The following is a 22,859-nucleotide window of genomic DNA, read 5'->3' on the forward strand; positions in this document are numbered from 1 at the left end:
TGCTACGATGAAGAAGACCATTAATAAATCACAAAGAAAGGAACACATGTCAATAAAATTTGTCATAGAATAGACGACTTAATGGATCACGAAGAAACGAATAAATGCCAAGAAAGTCTCCTAAAGAGAACAAAACATAATAAACCACGAAGAAATGAATATATGCCAACAGACTTATTCATGAATTAGAAAACTATTAAATAAATAACAGATAAACGAATATGCGGAAAAAACATAGTCACAGAGAAGAACACTATTAATAAATCACAAGGAAACCACGTATCTCGATAGGCTTTGTCACAAAGAAGAAAGCCATCTTACAAAGATTTTTTTGCAGCTTACGAAGAGTCTTTGCAGCTAATAAATCGCGAAAGATCAATCAATTGTTATTCGCAGATACAATTAACAAGCGATCGCGCGTAAAAAAAAAGGCGGGAAAGATTACAGGTGAACAGGTACGATTACCTTTTACGTGTTCCGCGCAAGAAACGCATGATCGGGCGGCAGCCACAACGAGACACACGTTCACGTCGCGGGCGTATGCGAAAGTGTTTTTCTCTTTTTTTTCGGAATATCGAGGAGCACTCACATGTTACGCCGATCGTACGTTATGTTACACTGGTGAATGAATCGCGAGACATAGGACGACTGCGAAACCCGCTATCTCGGTCTCTATTATCTATGACACACGGCGTCTTCGATACAATTGTGCCGGAGTCAGCACAATATATTTTCGCGTTCGTTTTGGCATTGTGCCGGACTTCTCAGTTACGCTGAAATAATTTCGTCAGCCGAATACTGATGTGTCATCTATTTATTATTAATACGCAGGGCATCGATGAACATCCCGTTCGGCAGTCGAGCCGCGGATAAAATTCTAGTTATGGAATTTTATTACAGGCGGGGGCACGATGGTGGCGTGTGCCGTGATTAACCCGGGGTTCAGTGATTCATCGGCGACGCTAAATAAAACCGTGATATTATTGACCGGACTTTTGATTAGGGCCGTGGTTTCATTCAGCTGTCAATCGTGTCGACTACCTTTCCTATATATAGATTCTCTAGTTCGATAACACGACAAAGTTGAAACGGAGCGAGCCCGAAACGAAATCCGAGGAGATTGTAAACATTTCATGATTTTAAGCAATTTGAACGTCGAGGCTTTTAATTGATAGCTTTAAAGGAAGCTTTCGAAATAATTAAGTAAGTATTGGATTCGACTGGAGATTTCAAAGCAGAATAAAAGCTAATTTTTGTGTAATAGATAAATTTCCTTTTAATTTACAAGTTTGCGCTTGCTGTGGACGTAGAAACATTCACGATCTAGTGATCAATTATTAATCACATAAAATAAAAATGGAACATTTTTCTGTTGAACGTACTTCAATTATAATTGCATTGAATTATCGAATTTATATGTGTTCAGACATTCATGATAGAATTAAGGAACTCAAAAAATAGGTTGTCCAATTGAAAACTTTAAACCTTAAAGTTGAACCTTAAACTAAATATTTTATCCATTTTTCAATTGTTGATCGTTTGAAGATTATTTGGACGGTAATTTTGTTTCTTAAAATGAAAACTTACATTATTATTCACGGATTTGTATTCTACGCAAAAAATATAATCTAGTATATGAAACATTTTTTAATCAGATTTATTTTAAAGGAATACGTAATGAAATTTCTTTGCTTCTGCAACTTTTTTACATTTTACAGCTGAGTGCCGATAAATCAATAACAATTGCTTATTAATTTCTCAGCATTCGATCATAAAAATGTAAAGAAATTGCATAAATAAATAAATGTTTCATTTTCTTAAATATCCGCGTAAAATAGAATCTGATTAAAAAATGTGTCAACAGTTTGTTCCGTGAATGAAAATATAGCAATCCATTGAAAGAAACAAAGTTACTGTACAGAGCGACGAACAACGGCAAAATTAATAAAATAGTTATATTTCCTCGCTATTATCTCTGTGTTACTTCACGATAGAGGGAACCGTGATATCGTATCGAAGATAAAGATAAGAGATTCATAGAGACGAGGGAAGCTTTTCTAATTCCGTGTTACTACAAGCACGCGCTCCAGAACAGCTCGCATATTCTACGGTTTTATTTATACGCGTGAAATGAATGAAATCGTTGGATACGATTCAAAATGTAGGTGGCTGGTGATTAATCGTAGTCACTAATGATTATGCAAGCTGCCGTGACTAATAAACTTGCGTTAAATTGTATTCATCCTGGAATTATTCGCCGCGTGTGATTTTCTCGGAATCGGTTTGGAAACCGTGTCGAGCTCTATGTTTATTTATAAACCATTTAATCGAATCGCACAAGACGATATTTATCTTTGCTAATTAAAATCCGAATCGTTTGTATTTATTACCGATTCTTTATTAAAAATTTCATAGACTTGTTTGAGCGATTCATTCAAAATTTCTGTTTAAAGTTTCTCGTGTATTTCAAGGCTTTTGTTAATTAAAGTTCGTCTTGTGCTGATCTTTTTCACATATATTTAGTATTATTATGAAAATAGAGAATATTAAAGAATCAAATGAGTTGCACTTTCTCGGATAAAGCCTATTTTAATAAAGTATGTGCATTTTATACATTGATAGTAGAAACGAGTAGATATCGTTGTAAATAGTAGAAGGGTTATTGAAAATTAATAGTGGCGGTGTATCGTTTAGTTTTTACATTTTGTAATTGATGCTAACAATGTTTAGTTTGCATAAAACTGAGCAGTCTATTTATTGGAAAAGATCTTTCAATGTTTTATAAATTAAAAAAATAGTATATTTATATAATTATAGTACGTTAAATTCATTTGTTTATATATTTGTATAGTTAAAATATGTTTTATGTACTAATAAAAACATCGTATTAAAGAAATATATTTTACACTTCTTTAATTATTATCTATTTATTACTTATTATTATTTATTTGTTATTTACGTAACGATTAATAATGAAATAATGTTATCTCGGCAAGAAATGAAAGACTTTGTTATATTTTTAACCTATTGCTGTTACAGTTGCATGTAAAGATAAAATTGAAACAAGATTAGTTAATAATTTGAAGGTAGCAGTGTTCCCCCTTCCTCTAAGAAAATTATATTGTCGCTATTTATATTGCTTTCTACATACACTCTTCGCTTTTTATCCAGAGACAATACGAAATAAATATAAAATATAAAGCTTACGAACTGTGTACTTGGTCAAATACGATATTGTTACGATGCATACCATCCGAGATATTGCGAAATGTAAATTAAAAAATAAATTGATTTAGAGATAACTATATAAAAATAAAAAGATGTTTAAACTGTAGAATTTTGGGATACGAATCTATCAAAATTCAATTACACCGTTCCAGGCATTGCCGCCGCTCTAATTGCACGAAACCTCCGTGCAAGATACGGAGAAATAAAAAAAACTTATATGCTAAATATCTTCGCAAAAGATTAATAATGGCAAAAGAAGCCCCGACGAGGATCTACTCATTCTGTCCCCCGGGATCGCCAGAAAAAGTTTCATTAAAATCGTCGACCCCACACAGGTGTGACCGCCCCTTTCTCCGTAAATTACCAACGAATTTCCAATTTTTCAAACAGGCGAATTTACGGCGACCGCGCTTAATAAGATTGAAAAATTTTCCCCAGTCAAAAATTCTTAATTATCCGAATATTTATGGCCGATCCAGCTCCGTACGAGGTATAATTTTAATCAAGAGCACTTCGTCGAAAATGTTGGGCATTCGCATCCGGATAAACGTGATTTTGTCCAGATTGGTTGGTATAATATTCTCGATGTCGAAAACGAGGCATTAGCATGAGTATATATGCTGGTAGAGACCGGTAGGATAATTACACTGATTGGTCGTCCGAGCCGGATGTGATGCTGCATGCGAGAGCAAGAGCGAGAGCGAGAGAGCGGCCGGCCCGCTCGTTCGCTCGTTCGCTCGCGCGCGCGCACGCACGCGATCGCGCGCGTGTTAAGCCGAACGTAACAAGCGTTATCCGCGCTCCGACGCCGCTATCATCGGGACAGAGCGGCGGTTGCGTTATTATTAATCGCGTTAACGACACTGATACTTCCCTGAACCGGGAGAACCTGACGACCGACCAGATTCTCGAAACGTTTTCTTTCGCCCGTTCCGCCGTTTCGCCGCGGACGGCTCCCGATCCTTTTTAATTGAGCAATTGCTAGGAATTAGTCGAGTTTCTTTCGTACGCGGCTACCACGTGATCCCGCGACGAAACTGTTCTAGATCGATAGAGATGATTACGCGCCGGAGTCCGACAGTTTCGATATTTAATAAATCGTTCGTAATCAGTGTTTTCAAGTAAACGAACCTGCAGTTGGCAGGTGGATGCGTCGATCACTGAACACTGGGATTGTTTTTAAACCTAACAAAATTTAGTTTCAAAAGAATGACAGAATTAATCTTTTTCAATGTAATAGAATTTTAATTTAAGCGTTACGGTGGAAAACATTATTTATTAAAAGATTGAAACTATTAATTTCTTTTAACGAAACAGAATTTTGATTTATTCTGAAAACATTATTTATTAAGAGATTGAAGGTATTAATTTTTTTTTAATAAAATAGGATGTTTAATGTATGAGTTATGATGAGAAATATTATTTATTTATATTTTCAAAATGTGAAAACTGCATTTGGAATTGACACGATATATGACGTTTGATTTGACGGTAAAATAACGCCGTTTCATATGTCATAAAGTTTAAATACCGTTTTTCAGATTTTAGGAGTGCGAATGATAAATTTTATTTTACGAAAAGAAATTCGTATTTTAAAGCTGAATTGTTGTTAGTCTTAAAAATTATCCGTAGCTACAGTTCGATACTTCATTTCACCGTGAGACGATGTTTACGTACCAAATGTAGAGTTCATAATTTATCATTGAGTTAGGTAGCTCGCGTGTGCTATCTTTTTGTCCAGGAGTGTATAATTGTAATTTGTCATACATATACGATGTATAATATAAAATTCTTCATCATGCATATAAAACAAAATATTGTTTAATCTACTTGTAGAGTGATAACTTGTCCTCTACATACAATATGTAATTAACTTTTCTAGCATACATGTATAATAATACAATTTTCTCATACACGATGCATAATATGAAATTCTCCAGTCTGAATGTACAATAGTAAATCGTCTAACACACGTGCAAACAATAAATTGTGTGATAAATATATAGAATATGACTCGTTCTCTACATACAGTACGTAACAGTAAATTTTCAAATAAGCAATACATATGCAACGCGCATAATGTATTATAATAATGAATTAATACATGCACACCAATACAGTATTTAACACCTTGCACTTCCGCTCATGCTGTGACGATTAGCACTTATTCGTGCTTAATAATTTTCCTAATAGGACCAGACAATTTTTGTTTCCTGTATTGTCTTTATTTACCTTCGCTTCTATACCTTGATAAAAGAAGAATTTATTTTTACTTCAACGTAGAAGAAATTAATAATATTCATACTTAGTAGAGCTTGCATAAAATCTTCACCACGAATCTGACTCGCTATTATAGTGCAAGGTGTTAATATACTCATCCATCATTAAACTGATTAATATAGCTATAAAATAATAATAAATCACCCAGTCTATAATTTTCATAAGATTCTGTGCATAAGAATACTAAGATCTCTATCGTAAAAAAATTAAGCTTCGACGACAAAAATCTAACAGCAAAAAAATTGAAGAGATCCAAATAAATAATAATAAATGTTATTAATCGCTTTGGATGAAAGAGCTCTGAGAAGCAATGATCTCGTTAGCCGGTAGAATCCCGTCGAACGAAAGCGTCGGTTGAAAAATCGAAAAATTGTTACCTCGACTGTAATCAATAGCAGCCGGCGGCGGCGGCGGCGGCGGCGACGGTGTCCATGGTGTTTGAATGGTGGATCCAGCGGCGCATGGTTATCGGAAAAGTGGCACGGTAGATCGAAGCTTTCGCTGGCCGGCGGCCGAGAGAAGCGGCCGGTCGCGCTTGGAATCACGAGAGAAAAGGTGTAAGGAGCCAGTTCGGCGACGCTAATTCGGAGCGTGCTGGTACACGGAACGCTTCCGCACTGTTCCTCGTCTCCCTCTTCATCCGTTGTCGTTCGAAAACAGTTGTCGATGATTGTCCCATCGGTTCGCTCTCGAGTACCCGCTCTCTCTCTCTCTTCCTCTCCCACTGGCTGTTTCTCTCTCGCTCCCTTCTCGCTCACGGTGTTTGTCTCCCGGCCTCTCTGTTTTCGTCGCAGGAACCCCCCCGGCAAGGATCACGGTGGTTCTCGGGCCGCAGAATGGGTAGCTTCGCCTCCGAAATTCTTCGCTTGTACACTCTTGGCTCGTGCTACGAGAAACGTGGGAAGATTCTCAGGCCTGGAAGCCGTTCATGCTCCCACCACGTGCAGCCGAGCAACACGCGTTGCAACGGTCCCCGCGTGTGGTGTGCGCCGTGCAGGCACGTCTCCTTAGGGGCACACGTACGGCTTACCCATACAGCACCGCTTTTATATGGGAATATACATATATACGTATATATGTATATATGTATATAGAGAGGCGTCGCGTTCTCCTCTTTTTCCTATCGCATTGTGCAGCGAGCTGTGAGTCCTCTTTATGCGGCAGAGGAGCCAACCTGGCCTGTAATGTAACCTTAACGTGGCCCTATTGCCGCTTGTTGTGCACATAATACGAGGCTATTGTACCCAGCACGGGCCATATTGTTGCCCACATCTCTGCCGGCACCCTGCCACGACAGCGGGCTACGACGATATCCCCCTTTCCTTATTCCTTCCTCGTCCCTCCTCCCTTTCCTTTTTTCTTCCTCTTCCACCACCTCTCCTCCTCCTCCTCTCTCCTCTCTCCTCTGTCTCTCGTCTTCCGTCCTCCTCTTCTTGCTCTTGTTCTTGGTCTCCTTCTTTCCTGCTCCAAGAAGAACCCCGGAGACCCCTCGCGCGCCTTCTCGCCTCGCCTCGCCCCTACGGTCTTCGTCCTTCTTCAGCCAAGCCTGGTCAACGCCGATGCGAAAAAGAGATCGAACGTCGGGATTTCGGCGGGAGCTCAAGCGACGCTGATACGATTAATTCAGCGGTGATCGTGTTTGCGTAACAGATGTTACGCAGAGATTCTTGCTTCCGGTCTCTACACATTATCGACCGATCCTCTTACGGCGGGGACTCTCGCTCGTTCGACCGTGCCACGTTTATCTCGGCTACGGAGTAAAGTTCACGCCGTCTAGTTGGACCACGTGTGACGCGAAATTTAGGGGAACGCGATTAGGAACGTTCGGCTCTACAGGATGGACTGTGAGTTACGAATTGGTTTCGAATCGCTAGGTTCAATGGCTGGTAGTGGGGGCTGGAGATTAGGGTGAGTCGAGATTATTTTTCATTTTGAGATTTACGTTCAGTTGGGCTTGTTGCCATAAGTTTTGATGTTGTTTGCAATCTTCCTTGTAGTTTTATTTTATATCGTCTGTTATAGATTGCTAAAATAGAATTATATCGCAAACAAATTTTGAATAAAAATTGGCCAACGATAGATCCGTGAAAAATCATCGTAGGATGGTTAACCCTCTGTCGTATCATTCTTATTATAGTTAGAATGATTGCGAGTTTGTCGATTGTAATAATTTCTAAGGAGCGAAAAGGCTATTTATATTTATTGTGTGTGTACAATTACATTTAAATATTAATTATGAAAATCAGAATATTGTTTAGACTAAAAAGAACGGTAGAGTAATCATTCACAATCCGTGCCACGTGTACCACCGATAGTACATGTTTGCAAGTTTATTTAATGGGCTAAAAAATAGTTTATAACAAATATAGAATTAAAGAATTAATTTCCACCACAAGAATGGATCGTAATTAATTTGTTTTATTATTATATACGATTATTAATAACTTACAGATAATATAGCAAGTTTTTAGTGAAATAACAAATGACTAGAGTGAAGAGTCGAGCAAAAATAGCTTGGCATAGAACGTGTTAATACATTATTATTAGAAATCTCCATTACATGTCAGACTCGTCAAAGTATGGCAAGGGTTGAAGCTTGAAACTTTTAATCTAAAATACTATTTTTGGATTTTAAATTTTATGCAACCTCCCCACGGTAACCCTTTAAATGCGAGGTGACGTTCGTCACACTGCAAAGTGCCAAGTTTCACGAAACGCAAGGACTTTATGAAAATTTAACAAAAGAGACAAACCATTTATAAATTAAAAGTTTACTAGACAAATCTTTATTAAAGAAGTTTTCTAAAAGGGAAGTATATTCGTGAAAGTTTAATTAAATTACAGTTAAATTCATGCCCTGTTAAAAAAGTACCACTTCAACCCTTCGATAACAGAATCTCGGTTATTTTCACGACTGTACTATTCACGATGTTTATAACAATTCCGAGCTATATTCATTAATTTTTCAAACCATAATTTCGAAGACATATTTCACAGAATATATTTTATTCAACTGTTGAAAATTTAGTAATTAAGCGAATGATATATTAATACTTTAGATCAAAACTGATTCAGCCACCACCTTGAGATGGTTCAAATGACAAAGAAAAGAAATAATACGAGAAATTGTTGCAAATATAAAACAGTTTTTTATCGTTTCTTCTATCATTCGAGCCGCAGTATCCGCCTGCGGGAAAAGTTGCTACAACTTGGAAGTAATTGCCCGGCGGCATCAAAACCGGGCATATCCCGATTTATACAACTGTAACATGCAAATAAAGCCGGGAACTTGATAAGATTAAGCTGATTAAACAAATTAAGCCTATAACGATATAACCGAGCAAGATGCAAATTAGCTTCTTCGAAAGTAACGACGAAAGTTGTTCTCCGCGCACGCATATTGTGTGTGCGACGGATCCGTGGAAACGCGACGGCGAGCTTCGTCGAAATGGTTTTACTTGGATCGGAATCGAGGGACCGACGGAAAAATCGCAGAAGCTGTCGGCTCGATTGATCTTTCGCGTTCGCCGGCGATGGAAACTCGTTGTCTCAAAAAGTGCGCGAAGACACGGCAAATCGAACGCAGCGCGCGGATAGGCGCAAGGGCGGTCCGGATTGGTATTAATTCGTATTGCGTAATCGACTCGAAGGAGCGACGCACGCGGGTATCTTATTTTCCGAACGCAGCCGTCGATCGGGCAATGATGGCACACGCAGTTTGCGAACGGGGCGCGCGAGCGAGACGCGCGGAAACCAGACAGAATGAAGCGGGATGCGACGAGATGTCATTAAGCCGGGGGCGCGTCGATTTGCTCGCATTCGATGTAAAATGCGGCAAGGGAGGTACCCGCAGCAATAATTAATTTTCACGAGCTTTATTGAGGATTCACTGTGCTTTTCATTTCGAGACCCGTAATTAATGGCGGACCGCTTCTCGGTCTGTTCCATTTTTCGTCGCTCTAGATGCAATTACCGGACGGGTAGATTAACACAAAGTGTTACACTATCCTTAATTAAGGGTCGGAGGATCGTCCCCTCGGAGCTATCGCTCCGATCTACAATTTTTAAGCGAGCCCCGCGTTTTACGCGTTCGGTCTTGCTGCGTTCAAGAAACTGCGTTCGAAATATCGTACGGGTTCTGTCCTTGGAATTAGGACATTTTTGCAAATGAAGCTGTCGAATACTTTCAACAATTAAATTCATTTGTTTCTAATGAAATTTATATTACGTTTAACACGTTGAGTGCCACGCGGTTTTGTGACGACTTCCTCGTGAGGCCGTGCGCGCTGGTCTCGTGGTACAGCAATGCGAAGCGCAATACTAACAAATTAGAATCGACTCGATGCAAATGTTTAAACAGGGCCATTGTTTCTTATCGTAGCGGAAGATATTTCTGTTCGAAAGGGAATGCTTATAGGGACATTCGTCCAGAAATATGACCAAACAAGTTGTAACATTTTGTGATACTTGCGAGGGACAACCATTTTTATGTTTACCTTGTTTTAATGAAATCCATTAAAGTTTTCTGAAAAAATGTTCATTGATAATAAAATATCGCATTAAACAAAAATTAAGTGGACTTTATATAAATTTTAGATAACAACATGAAACAATGTAAATTTTCAAGTTTATTGTCATATTTTAGACTGTCAGTCACCGGTGACTGACGCGGCATTCAACGCGTTAAAGATTTAATAAAATCCGGCAAGTTCGATTCGTGGACCGGTGAATTTTATTTGTAAAAAGTGAATTCGATTTGTGTAAGTCTGAATAAAATCTGTGAACGCGTCAACTTGATTTGAAAAAAAAAATGTGAACACGGTGATAAATCAACAGAGTGATTAATGCGAAGCGGAAAAACGCGAATGTGATCTACGAAAGGATTAATTCCGGGTGTAAAAAAGCGAATATGATCTGCGAAAGAGTTAATTTAGAGGTACGACTATAGATAATATCGAAATGTGATCGACAATTTGATTTATCGATGACATCGTTAAGACATCGTTAAAGCGAATAGCAGAGACGAAGATAGAACTTAGCGAATTAGTTGTGATAAAATCATTTCAGTTTCATTTAGTTTTGTCAGATTTTAGTCGAAATTTTGTCGCGTGAATTTACATTTAATAAATGAAATAGATACGACGGTAACGCTGTTTTTCATACGATAAACTGTTAATCAAAGAATTTTTGCAACGAAGTTCATAGATTTTACGATTGAAGACTTTGTTTAAAATATTTTACGTGTCAAATACAGGCGTGTTTTTTAAATATAAGCTTGGCTAATGTAAAAGATCGATTCTCCAATACAATTATAATGAATTTCTATTGGAAACCTGAGTTATAATATATAATTCTGAAATTTATTTAAATTATTATATGAACTTATATTTAAATTCTGAAAATTCGGAAATTTATTTAAATTATTATATGAACTTTAAATTTGATTATAAATTTCAATAAGTTTGTTAAGATATTCAGCAGGGTGTTTGGTATAAATGCTGATTTTTATCGATGATATCGTTAAGACATTAATAATATCAATAATTTTATTTATAAGTGACAATCGCATTTAAATAATAACCCTTTGTACTCGAGTGGCGTCTCTGAAGCGCCAATGAAAATTGTTATATAATTAACAAAATAATGTTGACATTGTTAAAGACCCTTCTGTTGAAAGCTTAACATTTTCACGAGTCACAAGACTCAATAAATTATACTAAGTACTATACTACAGCTGGTCAAAATAGCAATTTTGGATCTAAGCTTAAAATGGCTTCGAGTGCAAAGGGTTAATTTCGAGCGCATTAATCTGTACACCCTGCCTGAACATCCATTTCTTGATAGGGTTTTAATGAAATTACAGATTTTTCTAGACTAATTTGGAAAGTGCAGGGACTACTGTGGCTACTGAATAACTACCTGTCAGATAACTATCTGCTAGCAACGCCCCCCGATTAAACGCGTTACTCGGCATCGCGCCTGTGATATACAATATGGTCCACGCCTTGACGCCTAAGAACGTTTATCGGCTCGCTAAAGTATCGGAGATACTTCTCGTTAGAAAATTATGCCGACTAAAGCCGCGTGTTGCGCAATGCTTTCTAAACCACGGCGCACGCCGTTCATTGAAATCATGAATAATTTTATGACGGCAATTATTCGTCATAGCATGTTAAAATATCGGAATCAATAAATTAATGAAATTTATCGTTCTTATTTTCGCGTAGAACAGGCCAAACCTGAACTATTATTTAATAGTCATATTATATAGTATATCTTTTTTCTGTTATCATATTTTTTGAATTTGTTCCACGTCCTTTTTTAATCGAATCTTCTCCTTATTCATAAATGTATTAATTTTTGTAATATACTTAGTTATTTATATATTATATTATAGTATATTATTTACTTCCGTAAAAATCGATGTTAATATGTAGTTATGTGATTAAATTGCCTATTAATATTTTCTTATAATTTTTGAGAATTATATTGTTTAAAAATCGCGTGTATTGACTTATCCACCGAATGATCCTACGATAAAGATACGTTTATTTTGCGTAACCCATTTGAAGAGGAAATTGTACTTGCACCGACACGCGTCGCACCGCATTTCTCGATAGCTTGTTAAAAAGTAGTTTAAAAATCGATGTCACAGCTTCGATCACAGCGACAACTAGCATGAAACACTTGTACAAAAACGCGCCGGTATATTCGATAAATAAATGACCTTCCTTCGCGAAAAACTGACGTAAAAAATTTCAGTTTCTCTCCGCGGCGGCGGCGGCGGCGCATGCGAGTTGATTAGTCCGGGTAATCAAAGAGTTCTTCTGCATTTGGAAAACGTAATGGACCTTAAGCTTTATGTAACGCCGACAGATTGCTGCTGGCAGATTGTACGCACGCGTGTTACGTCAATTTTAAAAAAAAAAGGCCTTTCCCGGCCGTGATTAATTGGTCACCGTGCAACTAGGTCCCGCCATTCCGCCGCGCGGGCCCGTGTTACGTAAACATAATCGGCTTTACCGCTCAATCTGACGAGGTGAAAGTTTTTCGTAGTTCGCCGTCATGGAGGTGAATTCGACGACGTCCAAATTGGGCGGCCGATGTTTCCGATAATTAATTCGAGACACGACGTACGTGTCTCCCGCGGAAGTCAACCTGTTTCAACGAATGAGAACTCTGTCCGGCTAATTAGAGATCCCTGCGCATTGCTTTATTTTTCTTTCCTTTTTTTTTTTTATACCTTTAATCAGATGAGACGGTTCAATTAAAGTGGCACACAGTTCAATTACCTCCGATCGGTTCGACCGCAAAAAAAAAATATACTTATCGCGAGTCATAAAGGGAAAACATAAAACCCGCGCACTCCACTTAGAAGGGGAGAGACTAAATTATTTCTTTGTCCTTTCAGGGCTGACTCGAGCAGACCTGGGAAGATATTATTCGAGAAAGAAATTCAGGTGAACGTTTGTTTGAAACAGAGATTAGAATAAATATTTGTCTGAAGTAGAAATTGAAATAAATATCTATTTGAAATAGGAATTAAAATCAATATTTATTTGAGTTGGAAATTGAAATAAATATCTAGGTGAAATAAAAATTGAAATAAATATTTATTTTAAGGAAAAATTGACCATAAATTTCTATTTTAAGAAGAAATTGGAATAAATTTATATTTTAAGAAGAAATTGAAATAAATTTCTATTTGAAATAGGTATGAAAATAAATATTCATTTCAGGTAGAAATTGAAATAAATATCTATGTGAAATAGAAAAAAAAGAACATTAATTTGAAATAGAAATTAAAATAAATGCTGTAAGATCTTGGCTCAAAGTAAATTGTCTAAATAATTTTTCATGTTAAAAATAACACATTGAAAAATAATATCGTATCGTTATAAATATGTTAGTATAGTATCATTATAAATTCTGAATCGATTAGAAGCGATCTTTCCAGGCATGCTCGACTCATCGACTTCTTCGCGTATAGCTCGCGGGGTCTTCACCGTCATCGAAAAACTGATATAGAAAAACCATCGTCGCGAGCGGAATTTTGTCTGTTCGTTTTTGAAATGTACAGTTAGCATCCCTTGAGACGGGCTTTTTTCCGCAAACACGGAGGGCCACGGGAAGAGTAACCCGATATGCATGTTAATACGAAAAATAGCAATCGAATTAACGTTAATAACAGGCCCTTAAATTTTGAACATTTACGACGCATAATCTGCGCCCGAACCAGTAGCCGTTAAAGTTTCGTTTACGAACATAGTCGCATAAATCCCGAATAAAATTTGCATCTCTTAAGGATGGATGAAGCTTAAGTGCCACACATGCAATTATTTATTCCGTGTCCACGACGGAACCGTTATTCCTGCAAATTAAGTTAACATAATGGAGCTCATCAATAAGTGTCACCGAAAACCTACCAACATGCCTGCGTATCAGAATTCTTGTTTACGATGTTGTATCACTTTGTTGAGTTTAGACGATTTATAATTTGCATGACAGAATCGAGGGATTCGAATTCATCGAAATCGTTCGACGCTAGATTTACGGAGCAGTAAAAGCAGCTGTTTTATATTCTTTGCACTCGAGTGGTGCCACTCTAAGGTACCACGAAAATTATTCTATTTCATTCTAAAATAATTTTTGCAACGATAAGGTTTAGATTGAAAAAATTGTCAAGTAGCAAAACTGTTGGCAGGAGTCACAAGAATAAATTTTGTATGCATACAAATTTATTTTGTTAAATAGAATGGAAATGCCACGAACCAGGAAAATGATTTCAAATTTACAGTTAAAATGGCTCCGAGTGCAGAGGGTTAATTTGCGAAAGTAACAGTGATACAGTTATCCTGATTTCTAACGAGTGTTATTATAATATTTGCCGGAGGTAACGCCTATATTGGACAAACAATTCCTAACGAAGACATTTCTCACATTTCAATTCATGGGAAGAGCTGATTAAAATAGTATTTTTGGATGAAGTAACTATGTAACTACGATTATTTTAAAGACATTTACACGTTAACAGATAATCCATCTTTAAATTAGAAAAAGGACCCAATGAAACTCTCACATTTGATTAAATATTTAATTGTATTTCTGGAAGCAAAATTGATATATTTTTCAACCTGTAATTTGAAATCTATATGTATTTATTCCTTTTGATATCATTTGAAAGTTTATATTTAAAAGATATTTTTAGATTATGTTAATCGCTATAGTAGTCCAATAACTATCCAAAGAAGAATGTATTAAAAATATTTTACATATTTATGTCAAATGCAAAAGATATTGTGAATATATTCTGTAAAATTTAGTCGGTTATTGTCAGTTCATCAAGTATTATTTCCGTATTAATTACAAACGGTAATTTTCAATGGAAGGTATGGATTGTTAACGCGGAAAAATGATCTTTATTCTATAAAAATACTGGAAGAAAATATTAGGTAACCGTCTCAAGACATAATAAAGAAAAATGCTAATTTTCGGATGAAATGATATCAGAAGAATTAAACAAGAACTATTAAGGGATTAATTATTTAATTCCAAAAATATCAAGAGAGGAAACACATTTTTATTCGAGAATGTTTCACTCCGAAATTAAGTAATTAATTGTAACTTTGTTTTATTCAGTATAATTTTCTTTAATTGGTTAGCTTTTTTTAATAAGTACGCTTGTCACGAAAAAAACGTCAATATTTCGATTAAATAAACCATTTTAATGTCTCTTACACACAACTATTTATTCTCTATTATCATTTATCATTTATTAAAATTATTACGAAAAAACGGCATATAGCGTGAACAAAGCAGATACTATGCTTCAATAGTTATCGCTAGGTCACTCATATTTTCCGATACAATTTATACAACAGGTTGACCGTTCCATCTTAATGAATTTTTCCGGCGATAAACATTTATAAACCAACAAAAACGTGAAACCCGATCTGCCATCAGAATGTCACTAAATTCTCCGACCCGGCCCAGGATGGCGGCCGGCCGCCATTACTGTCGAACTTAGGCGATTATGCACGGCTGATACGAACAGGAGCAGCCATTTCTCACCGGATCCCCGGAACGATTCCATAAAAACGAAACTATGTTAAAAGAAGCGTACACGGTGGTGCATCGATTACGCCCTGGACACGTAATCACGCGGCAATTATGAATTCGTCTCGAATAATGAATATCGTCGCGTCGCCGCGCGTCTTCTCGGCCATTGTCGGCAGTGGGTACCCGAAAACGGGAGTCGATCGAGCCGCGATCGTACACGAGGAAGGCCATCGGCGAAATTGCAGTGGGAAAAAAAGCTTACGGTAACATTTTTTTTACGGAACTGTCAGAGTATTGTCGGGCGTTCCGACCGAAAACGCGGCCCCGGCGAATTAAATGTTGCCGGCAGGGAGAAAGAGGACCCCGTGTGTCCGTAGGGAGCGCATCACGCGAGCCACCGTCGTCCGATAAACATTGAGATGAACCGCAGGATCTGTTTAGCTCGAATCAATTACGAGCCACGCAGGTCGGGTACGTACCTTCATTTCATGCTTAACCCTCCCGAAAAAAAAACATTGAAAATTTAAAAACGCCAAGTGGTTGACTGTAACCCACAAAAAGTCCACCAAAAAATTAATTCGCCGAATAAAGCACTTGAAAGATGTAAGTTGAAAAGATCGAACGAGTGTTTATTAGTATTTAATACTAATACTATACTATAATAATATACTATGTACTGGTAATACTAATACTAAAAGTAATACTATGTATTTGATTCGAACGACGAGATGCGGAATGTTTTAGGCTACACATATATTTGTAATTTAATATACGTATAACATATATTATAAAATATTAATACTACTATTAATGTATTGTATATATACACTAATATTGTAATAATAAGTACTTCATTGAAATATAAGAAAATAATGTTTCATCAAACACTTATACTTCAAAGAATAGTATTTGGATATGTGCATGTTTAAAATGCTGCTTCCGCGTGTAATTATCGTTTGAAAAGAAGTTTACACGTCAAAATCTGTACACATAGAAGCACTTGTAATCTATCAACTGCTTCAGCAATCTGTTTTCCCCAACCCTGGTTACACATACACATTACACCTGCTGTCAGGATCAGAGGCCGCAGGTAGGGTGACGGTTACGATTCACGGAGGTGGCTGCTGCGTGTTCCGCCGCCGAGAAAAAGGAACGAAGAAAAATGCACAGTTACGGTAAAGCAATGGAGACCCGAGGTCGCGGAGGGGTGCAATTTTCGCGGTTCGCATTTTTCGCCATTACTGTACATACCGTTATTTCACGGTAATCGTGTCTCATCGTTCCTCGGCCTGGTTCCACCTCGGAGCCACCTGCTTCGCGTACACCGACTCGAATTAACGTCGATGTTGACTTGAAAGGTTACTCGAACAACGGTCCCCTACCGGGATGCGTGTTTGAACTTTATTTTTAACTCTGTCTGTCGCTCCGCTCTTTCTCTCTTTCCCTCTCTCTCTTTCTCTTTCTCTCTGTCGTCTTTGTAACGGTCACTTTTTCGGCAAACGAAGAATACCGAGCACTCGTCCAGAAGTGGTTGCAGAGGAATATTCGTACGCCGAATTTCCGATCTTCGAGATATCGTCGATGTTACATGACACTGTTCCAGTTTCGCGAGAACTTGTTGAGCAGCAACAAACTTGGACTCGTTCTAATGCTTGAAGAGTCTGCTCTTAGAATTCGTGGTTTTTCCTAGCTCTCTTTCCGATGATTGGTTGATCTATCCGACGAATAGACACCCTCTATTCCAGTGAATGAATATTTCCTGTATTCGTATTTATTTTCCATACGAGACGACGACGTAAATTAACCCCTTGCCGTACTTCAACGAGTCAGACACGTGACGGAGATTTATAACAATAAGCTGTTAACCCTTTGCACTCGAGTGGCGACTCTGAGGCACCACTGAAATTATTCTATCACGTTCTATAATATTGGGTTGTTCGGAAAGTAATTTCGTTTTTCCCAAGAAAAGACTTAATTTTTTCACAGCCAACTTCAAACTTCATCAAATCAAACTTCACGCTTAAGCCGCATAATCATTATATAATTGGACAACTGATGTAGTAAGTCTTGTTTGCTAAAAATTTTGTTTGATTCTTTACAATAGATTTTGTTTAGTAATCTATTGTGTTTCATTTCCACCAAGAAAAAAAACGAAATGACTTTCCGAACGACCTAATAATTTGTATATTGATATAGCTTAGATTTAAAAAAACTGTTGACAGTGAAACTGTTGGTACGAGTCGCACGAATCAATTTCATATGTATAAAATACACTTTGTCACATACAATGGAAATAATAGAAGCCAGAACAATTATATTAGATTTGTAATTAAAATGGCTTCGAGTGCAAAGGGTTAAGTATGTATGTTCATCCATTCCTTTGAGAAGAAATAAAATTGTATTCTCTTGTCACCAATATTTAAACATTCGATTAGACGTAAGCACGCAACGATTATAAAATTCTATTTTCATCGAAGAAATTAGTGCGACCGAAAATATTCTAATCGCAATAATTGTAAAGAAAATGGTACGGCAAGGGGTTAAGCAAAACTGTTATTGTTAACCTTAATAAGCTCAAGGGAGGACCATGAAACGTCCATAAAATTTTGGATTCGTATTCTCACTCTAGCAATGTACTTTTATACGCTATTTATACTTTATTTCTGACTCGATCGTTCTGGATTAAATTTTTAAATTTTTACACTGTTCCCTTGAATGTAAGAATGTTTCGTATCACGCAATACAAGTAAAAATCATTGAGAAATTCGATTATTTATTTTCTAATCGCTATTTGAAAGTAATTAAATGAAAATGTTTATTTCATCGCGATAATTCGTAAACTGTACAAGATAGAAAAATAGTCCTCAAACAAAAGTTACCTCTTTCGTTCAAATCTATTGTATAGCGTACGCTTTGTTAATTCCTTAAAGAATTGTAAAAAGTCCATGTCTTTTTACTTTTTCATTACATTTGGACGAAAGAGATAACCATTGTTGGAAGACATTTTCCTTGTCGCGAATTACAGCAATAAAATAAAACATAAAGTACTAAAATAATAGAAAATGCTAATAGAGAAATAGGATAACGTATTAAAAAATTTGGGGGTCGATTTCCACCCCTTGAACCGAATTTCCGTAAGAAAAACAAGCCGCGTAATGCGTATCTGCGCGTGTTCCACGTATCCACGAAGTTTCAGAATATTTTCAATTTCCAAGCGGGACGGCATTATCACTTTTATTCAATCCTCTGACAAATTGCTTTTGTTACCGTTGATAAGAATGCGGACGAATTGATTGATTATTAACGAGTTTCCTATCGCGATCAGTGAATCATGCGGCGCACAGATGCGGGTCGCGTTCATCAAGCCCGAGCTTCTTAATCACGCGAGAGTAATTCATAGTGAATTAGTCGCATAATACCGCGATAATATTTCTCGTACGGTTCGGACACGGCGAAGGGCATCCGGATTACACGGAACAAGTTGTCCTTCGGTGTTCTTAAAGAGCCACTCACGTGGCGCGCTCGTAGAGAGAACGCTGTCGTTCTTAAGAATTCGTGTTCCACTGTTTTTTTGCCGCGCGATCGGCAGGCTTAAACGACGAGGGGACTAATTAACAACGAGGGTCATTTCAGCCGCGGGCGCTACACGTTTTCTACACCAAAGGATATATTTCTCTTTTCTCGAACACGCGGTGTCATATTTTTTGTTGCAAAGAAGACGCCGGCTCCGCTTTCTTGCCCCTCCCTCCCTCCCTCCCTCCCGAACCCCACCCCCTCACCTCCCCTCCTCTCGCCCCGCCGTGTGCCGTTAACGTCCCGGCTCTTAATTATACCCTTAGTTTCCCATTAAAAGTGTATCCGCTTGTTGCGGAGGGCCCGATGAGCCAAACATAAATTCGAATAATGTGAATTCATACACGTGAAATTAATTTTATAGGGAAGCCTCTCTTTACGTCGGCTTAATGGAAACCGTTTGTTTTCTTCCACGGCGAAACGGTGGGAATTTCCGCGTGATGGACGATTTAGAATCGATTCCTTGAACGATCTATTATTTAATAAAGATATGATAATAAAATACCGAGGTCTAAGAACGACTGATAAGAATTGTATCGTAAGAATTTCAAGATTGAATTTATTCGAATTATTCACAATTTTTATTGGCTCGGCAATTAAGTGATTGCAGATTTTGTTAATAGATGGTCTTAGCACATTTTTTTGTTTTATCAACGTGCTCGAAGTAATTAAGTTATATTGTTTTCTACTATCTGGATTTTCATCTTGATTTTAGTAAGAAAATTGTATCGATTAGTTATTTAGTTTCGTTTTTATTATAATTTGAAGATGGAAGGGCAGGGCGCGTGCTTCAGACATATTTGATTACATTGTTTCGAAAGAAGCAGGCATCGCGAGCACGATTTTTATGTTATACACAGTATATTAAAATGAAGCCTTGAAAGAAAGGCAGTGTCAAAAAATTGATTTGTCTAATTGAATAAACTTCTATTTTCAAGCAAAAGAATTGAATTTTCCTTCTTATTTTAAATCCGCAATTACTTAGTTGCCAACCGAATATAACAGCGTGTAACTGAAGAAATAAATATATTCAAGAATTTTTAAATGGAAGCAGCTTTTCGACGTCGACGATTACGAAATAAAAAGTGTGAAACCGATCGTTTGTTCGGCGACGGTAAGTTTAGTATTAAAGATTTCGGGGTCCGCGACGAGGGAAATTGAAGAGTCGAGACACAAGGACCACCCTACTCCACGATCGCCACAGGAGACCAGCTCCCCCCTCCGAACAAAGAGCGAAGCGGGAAGGCGATCACCCCTTCGTCAAAGTCAATCAAATCCATCAAAACACCCTAAATATCTGAAGCTCGCTAGCCCCAAAATTTTTGGGCGTTGTCAAGGAAGTTCCATCACGCAACAAGGAAGAAGAAGAGAAAAAGAAAGGAGAGGAAAAGAAAGAAGAGAAAAAGAAAGAAGAGAAAAAGAAAGAAGCGGAAAAAAGAAAGAAGAGAAAAAGAAAGAAGCGGAAAAAAGAAAGAAGACGAGGAAAAAAAAGAGAGAAGAAGAAGAGAATAGAGCAAGCCTCGCACAGCCCCGTGCACCCCCGACCCGATTGTCTCAATCACGTAAAGTCCGCTTGTGACAGGTTGTCCGTAAAATTGGATCCCCCGGTCGAAGAGGAACCGCGGCCCTGCGCCAGCAAATCATTTAACACCCCGCACGCAGGCCGCGCCGCGCCGCGCCGTTCAGCGCCGTTCAGCGCCGTTCAGCGCCGTTCAGCGCCGGGTGCGCGTGTAGCCCCAATCTCTGAAATTAGGGTCGAAAATCATGACACGTCCTCTTGGTTCTTTCTTTGCACGGGGTTGTACGGCCTCATTCCGACGCACAGGTGGTGCGTTTCCCCGTGGGAACCCGGCGAGCAGAGTCTTCCCGTGTTAGCGGAGGCCACGGCTCGAAGGGTCTGTCCTTTCCTCTGCAGTCCACCCCGCGGCGAGGGCCCACGAAAAGCCCCGCAAGTGTATCCTACCCACCCTGAATCGGGCCACTGTTCTCGAGCTCGTTCGCCTTTACACCAAAAGGGGATACCTTTTCCCCGACACAGAGAAAGAGAGCGAGCGAGCGAGCCAGTGAAAGAGCGAGCAAGCGAGAGAGAGAGAGAGAGAGAGGGGGGACGAGAAAGAGGGAGAGTGGATCGAAATGGATGCGGGGGCATCGACAACGGGGATCGAAAGGTGCGTGCTGAGGAAGTGTGCTGCTCGTGTGCTGCTCGTGTGCTGTCCTTGTGCCACGGCAGATCCTCTTTGCTCGCCCGGCCGCGGTTCTCCGATTGCTTGACGCCCCACAATGGTCGTCGAACACGCTCTCTGTGGCCTGAATTCGATTTTTCAGTTGGACCAGTTAAACGGGGAATTAACTTTTCTTCTGCGACGATCGCTTTGCAATTGCATAGAATATAAAAAGATGCGACACGGTTCCAGTCGTGTGGATTGCAATTGACAATTAGATTGCGTGGGGGAATCGATGAATGTAAATAATTTGATGTGATAGCCAATTATATGTGATTTGTACGAGTGACATCGGAAAGGAAAAAGAGAGCTCGAATAAATACTTATCTACGATTATTCGACTATTTTTAGTCGAATATTTTCTTCGTCATAATTTGCTCTATCCATTCAGTCGAATAATTCTTTATACGAATGATTCGAAAAGTTCTTTACTCGAATTAATAAAGTAGTAAGAAGAACATGAACCGATGGACTATGACAAAACATTACTATTGAAAATAATTATTTTCCGTGTGAATTTCTGGATGACACAATTTGATGCACCTGATATAATTTCACAACTATTAAAAGCAGTTTCATAATTTGAAAAAATTTCAGAATTAAAAGATCATATAATTGAATGCGATATTATTATCTTAGCATTCGCTTCGCTTTGATAAGGGTCATCGATATTGCTTCTGCGATTAATTATTTTCCGTGTGAATTTCTGGATGACACAATTTGCCTGTCTCTTGGATACGTTTGCACTTGTAGCAGTAGATTAATATAATATATATAAATAACGTCATATTATTGTATAAAACTAAAAGAAGGCCAATATCATGGCTGGCAAAGTGCTGAAACTGTTATTAATCATCGAATTTGATAAGGAATACGGTTTAAGGGTTACGGACAAGGGTTACGACCTAGTACGCATCGAATCTCGTTCTACAGCGAATAATTACGAAGTGTACTTTTGATAACGAAACAACTCGGAGCGAATAACGCGGAGCAGAAGTATGCCGTATAACGATGACCCAATTGGACATTAAAGTCTTTTACCGGGAAGTTGAAATATTTGAAGGGAGTCCGGGGAAATTGGGGCCCCGGTTATTGACACAAGGATTAATAACGCGGTAATAAAACGAGTACAAGCTACTGCAACCGCTGCCGGCCGGCCGGCGTGGACGGTGTCCCCGCGAGCATCGGTCAGCAATTTTCGTCCGAGTAAAGGTAAACATTTACAAATTGAGCGCCCGTTATAAACGGGCGATCAGTGCGCGACAACCGGCCCGCTTCCGTCTCGAATAGGCTGTTAACAAAATGTTTCGAGTCGTTTTCGGAAACACTGTAATTCGCGATTCGCCGCGTGATTTTTCCAGGTCGCGTCGTACACGGTTCGCGCAGTAAAGGGGTTAACGGTCTCTCGGGGACCCTTGTAATCGTTAAGAAAAAAGCTCCCATTACCGTATCACTCCTTTCCCCGGCCGCAAAGACTTAATTTAGTCGGCGCAAGAA

The 22,859-nt window shown here is 38.3% G+C and overlaps 1 protein-coding gene across 3 annotated transcripts in view; it reads right to left on the bottom strand.

Annotated features, from left to right (window-relative positions):
• Positions 1–22,859, bottom strand: part of LOC144469139 (tubulin monoglutamylase TTLL4) — a 157,995-nt gene that overhangs the window by 30,000 nt on the left and 105,136 nt on the right. Inside the window, exon 1 of one of the 3 annotated variants that reach the window (XM_078179086.1) lies at positions 473–607. The exons of 1 other annotated variant lie outside the window; for it this stretch is intronic. The gene's annotated coding sequence lies outside the window, so the exon portion shown is untranslated. Of the gene's footprint in view, positions 1–465; positions 608–22,859 lie in introns of those variants that run through there. One more of the 3 variants, XM_078179085.1, reaches the window with a different exon arrangement.

Source organism: Augochlora pura, chromosome 4 (genome assembly GCF_028453695.1).
Source record: "Augochlora pura isolate Apur16 chromosome 4, APUR_v2.2.1, whole genome shotgun sequence".
Lineage (NCBI taxonomy): Eukaryota > Metazoa > Arthropoda > Insecta > Hymenoptera > Halictidae > Augochlora > Augochlora pura.